Raw genomic sequence first — 5243 nt, forward strand, 5'->3', positions numbered from 1 at the left:
AGTCGGTATTGTAACCTCCAGGGAGGATTAGACGGTGGGACTTTTGTAATTACAGAAAGATTACATCCTGTATTTTATTGGCTTAGCCAGATCAAACATGAATGCTCGTCAAGCCAACTTTCAAAGAGTTTATATAAGTTCTAGCAGCTGCACTCAGCCGTTATTTCAATGACATTTCAAAGTCTTTCCATCTCTAGCCTTTTGATTTTTCCTTCAGGAAAAATAATTCTTCAAAAGCTTTCAGAAAACACATCATTCACTCAGAGAAACCCACAGGGGGGAGAATAAAGATAAATGAAAACTAGTTAGCTAGATGCAACCATTTGAAAAGAGAATTACTAAGAGAGCACTCCCATATTCTTTAACAGAAGCAGGTGTCCAGGGGCCTAACTAGTTGGCAGCTTCACAAATACTTGCCCAACTAGTGTCCAGCTACAACAGAACATTTAAAACGGAAACCATCTAAGATAAATTGACAATTTCATATCCATGTTAAATGAGAAGGTTTTTTTTAAATAATAGGTTAAAATTTCGTGATTCATTTTAATACACAATATCTATTATTTTGAAATTATAGCATTATATAATTTCATTTACTATTACAAGTTTTTTCTTCTGTTATGAAGATACCCAGAAGTCTCTCATGTATTCGATTCGGACAAACTTTGCATTTTCCAGTAAATCATGGCTTCTGCACAAAATCATAGAAACCTAGGAAGATCTGGGGATGAAATAAATGATTCATGCTAAAATAATTGTAACTTTCAGTAGGTTTAGAGAAAGCATTAAATGTAATAACCAAAATTTGGTAAAAGCCTCATCATGACAAACTCAGGGCGGCATCAGCAGCAGACTACCTATGAGAACATGAACAAGTGAAGCTTTGTTCTGGGAAATCTAACAAATAAAGAAATGTCTGTTCCCCACTCACAGCTCCTCCTTCATGGCAAGGACGAGGGACAGTGCGGATGAAAGCAGGCTGTGAAAGCTGGCATGCCCCGACAACTCTCCAGTTTCTAATTCCCGTGTATATGAATTCTCCTACGGACGCTCTCACCTGTGGCCTTACCTGCTTATGTAGAAAGCGGACAGCTGCTCAGGCAGTGGAGTGACAACCCTCTGAGTGTGCTGTGTCAGCAGGAGCACCTGCTGCGGCCTGTGAAGGGGCTCAGTCTCCCGGGTGGGGACTTGTAGTTGCTCACACCTGCCTCAGGGAATTCAGGGGTGCGGAATCTGCTGCCTTAAGGCCACCTGTGGTCTTCTAGGTCCTTAAGTGCATCCTTTGGACTGAGTCCAATTTTTATAAAATAAATCATTTGTTTTTAAGGGCAAATCATTTGCACGTAAGGACCTAGAAGGCCACATGTCACCTTCAGGCACAGGTCCCCCGCCCCCATCTACCCTGTACCCTGAAGTTTCCCTAACTGCAGCATTCATAATTTGTTTGCGCTGAATATTGTGGAGACTGGTAACTGGGAAGAGGGAAAAGGCAGAAACAGTAGACAGGACGTGAAGGGAATAAGGAAGGGACGACATGTACTGGGTTTCTGGACAGAATCGTGAAATTTAAGACTCCTTTAACGACTGATAAAAAAGCACATTTTGCTTTTTCATAAGGAAGAAGGGAAAGGAAATCTTCTAAACTGTCTGAGATTATTACAGCCCAAATAGACGGGAAGCCATTGGCTGGAGCACGGCAGGCAGCCTCTCTGGGGGTTCTGAAAGCGGAAGGGAGGTTCCTGACACCCGGAGGCGATGCTGACTGATGTAACTGTGCCCCCTCCACCCGGCCTTCTTGGTGATCACCTGCAACCTGCAACCTGAGGTCCCCACTGATATGTGAATGGCCATAAGAGAGGGCTCAACCAACAGAGGATCAAAAGTATTTGGGGAAGAAAGGGATGGCTGTGTTTGTACTGAACATGTTATTCTTGATTATTATTATTATTATTATTTTTTGAGACAGAGTCTCACTATATCGCCCTCCGTAGAGTGCTGTAGCATCACAGCTCACAGCAACCTCAAACTCGAGCTGAAGGGATTCTCTTGCCCCTCAGCCTCCCATGTAGCTGGGACTACAGGTGTCAGCCACAACACCCAGCTTTTTTTTGTTGCAGTTGTCATTGTTGTTTAGCTGGCCCAGGCTGGGTTCGGAACCCACCAGCCTTGGTGTATGTGGCTGGCGCCATAACCACTATGCTACAGGCGCCAAGCCTGTCATTATTCTTTAAATGATACGGTAGCATTTACAGCTCATTAGGTATAAGAAATGTAGGGATTATTCAAAGTATATGGAAGGATATGCATGGGTTATATGCAAATACTAGGCCATGTTGTATCAGGGATTTGAGCATCTTCTGATTTGGGCAACTAGGGGACCTGGAACCAATGCCCAGTGGACAGCAGGTACCACTGTCCCTCAGGAGGATTGGTGGTGGTATATTTACCAGAGGCTGAGAACTATGGATACACAGACTCACCATGCCCTAGGGTGGGGTAATTCTCCTTAGCAGTGCCCAGCATCACACACCCAGGGAGGCACACCAGAGAGGCGAGGTGTTTGGGGAGGGGGGGTAAACTCTGTGGGTATCAAGTGGCCAAAAGGCAAGAAAATGAAGCTACTGGCCACCAAAAAAAGAAAAAAGAGGAGAGGAGAGAAGAGGAGGGAGGGAAAGGGAAGAAGGAGGAGGAAGGGAAGGGAAGGGAAGGGGAGGGAAGGGGAAGGAAGGGAGGAAAAAATTAAAAATTAGAAGAGGAAGGTCGCTGATGTAACACTGTACTTGCAAACTTCCAAGGACAGAGAAGTGACCTAAGGACATCAGTTCTCAGCGACTGACTCTGAGGTCCTAGATCTGTCCCTGGCATCTATACATTAACACATGACCTTCCATGAGAGCAGTTTAACTTACCCTTATTTTGAATGCAGGGCCCTGTGAAACATACATAACTCACATGTTCCTTGCACATTGACTGCCACACCAGAAAAAAAAAAATTCTTCCTTGATGCCAAGGTGTTTCCTTACATCAAGAGACATGTGAGTTATATATGCTTCACGAGGTTCCAGGCTCAAAACTAGCGTGAGTTAATTATAACTCACATGTCAGTTAATGTGTTTCACCTAATAAAACACTGCCCCAGGGGAAAATGTTTCTTCAAGTAGGGCAGGCAATGTGCTAATAAATGCCCCAGATGTTTCTTATAGTGAGGTCCACTGGGTAAAGACGAGGCCAGTGGATTGTCAGACGCTGCGGGATCATGGAAGGAGGGTCTGTGGTGCAGAGCAGGTGTTGGAGGGAATAAAAACACCAAATGGGAACTTCAAACAGACGTCTGAACTCACAGCAGAAATGTGGACTTCACAGAGGCTAAGACAGTGGAGCCAGCGCTGACAATCGGTCTACGAGTGTGCCAGTGTTGGGAAGTGCATCAACTCCCCAAAGAGCAGAAATGTTATGTACAAAAGAAAAGAGTCATTGTCTGTTTGGTGGATACTGTCCTGGGGTACCACCCAGTCCCCAAATCCTGTAACTCAAATGCAAATCCTCCTGATGACGGAGCATGTTGAGACCTTACAGCTCACAGTGGAAACCCCCTTTGTCCACCTTGAAACTGTACTTGGGTTGAAGAGAGCTGCCCAGCTCAAGACTAGGCACTTCATTCAGCCCAAGTCCAGCTCCGTTGATGGGTGGGTGTTGGAGACAAAGGGGCCACCTCCTTTCAGTTCAGAGTGACCACCCAGCTCCGGGTGTGCTGCGGGATCTGCAAGGTGGCCGTGGAGCTGGTGGCAGCTGACAACTCCTTCACCCGTCCACAGGGGCTGATCCTGAGAGTGCCACCACTAGGGTGCTGAGCCCAACCTTCAGAATCTTGCAATACGCTTCATGAGTAAATCAACTTGTGGTAAGTGTCACTTTCCCACATGCTTCAAGCATGAAGGAATGGGCTGTCTCCCCCGGGCAGGATTTGGGGAAAAGGGGCAAAGCTAGGAGGCATAGTGCTTGACAAGGATGGGGGAGTCAGAGGATTTAACCCAGGGGTCAGGAGGGAATAGTCACAGAGAAGGATGGCTGGTCCACTGCTGAAAGACAGAGGCAGAAGCACGTTGACCACAGTAGCCCAAGACCACAGCTTATTCCAAGTCCCAAACCTTCCTCCATCAAGGAAACTAGTTTAGAGTGTGTTACAACCTCACTGCAGGTCGATATGCTTTTCCCAAAACTAAAGGAATTATGTTCTTCGAGGATGTTGACCCAAGAAGGACGTGGTGTTGTTTCAACTTGTTGCTGGCAGTTATTCTTCATCTGTGTTTTAACAAAACAACTTTAACACAAAGCTGTGTGGGGAGCAATTGAGGGAACAATAGAAATGTTTTTTAAAAAAAAGAAACTGCAAGACCACAGAGGAAAAAATGTTTTTAGATAACTTTACCCAACCCTTAATGACAACACCCTTTCCTATACTCGTCTGGAAAGCCTATGATGTGACACACATCTACAGCTGGGTAAACTATACTTTAAGGGAAATCCAACTAGCAGCGTTTTGGAGTCTCCTTAGGTCTTTTTTTCCCTTAAGTATTGTTGTCTTTTTATTGTAGTTTATTTTATGCATGAACATGGGAAAATTGTACCAGAGAGATTTTTAACTCAAAGTAAATTACATTGCTAAAATGATGACTTGCGCGATCTCTTAGCGACATCTGGATGCAAACTCGCCCCCTCCAGAAAGGCGGTGTGCAGTAAATGCTTTTATTCTTAAGGGGTTGAAAACCATTTTCTATATTGTTGTATCAAAATGCATTGAGGGCTTTTGGAATTCCGACTTCACGGTTAATCGCGTGTGCAAACCTTTTCCACGATTAACAGCTGTCTGTGCAAAGCAGTCACATCAAGGGGCATTTCTGTCAGTCTCTGCCTGCTAAAGGACAGGATCTATCTGAATATGGCCACGTCTCTTCTCTAAATACAATCAGGATAGAAACAGGGACCCTAGCTGTGATTCCAAATACCCACTCAAACTGTTTGCAAACTGGAATTCTGACGCAGATGATACCGTATAATTACAAATCATGGAAGACCTGTGAGGGTCATTTGATCCATCCTCTTGCTGAAAATAAGACAAATGTAACGTGTTAAAGACATATCATTGTCTCATAATACAAGGAACTTTCCAGGGGGAAAAGGTTTCAGTGTCCCTGCTGTGTCAACTTTTCTCCATCCCAGAATTCCGAAGGAAACCTCCCCAA

General features: G+C 44.7%; 1 protein-coding gene across 1 annotated transcript in view; it reads right to left on the reverse strand.

Moving 5' to 3' along the window:
• The window catches only part of ANOS1 (anosmin 1), a 150702-nt gene that overhangs the window by 125845 nt on the left and 19614 nt on the right, over nucleotides 1-5243 (reverse strand). The gene's annotated exons all lie outside the window — the stretch shown is intronic.

Source organism: Otolemur garnettii, unplaced genomic scaffold (genome assembly GCF_000181295.1).
Source record: "Otolemur garnettii isolate 467f Iridium unplaced genomic scaffold, OtoGar3 scaffold00065, whole genome shotgun sequence".
Taxonomy (NCBI): domain Eukaryota; kingdom Metazoa; phylum Chordata; class Mammalia; order Primates; family Galagidae; genus Otolemur; species Otolemur garnettii.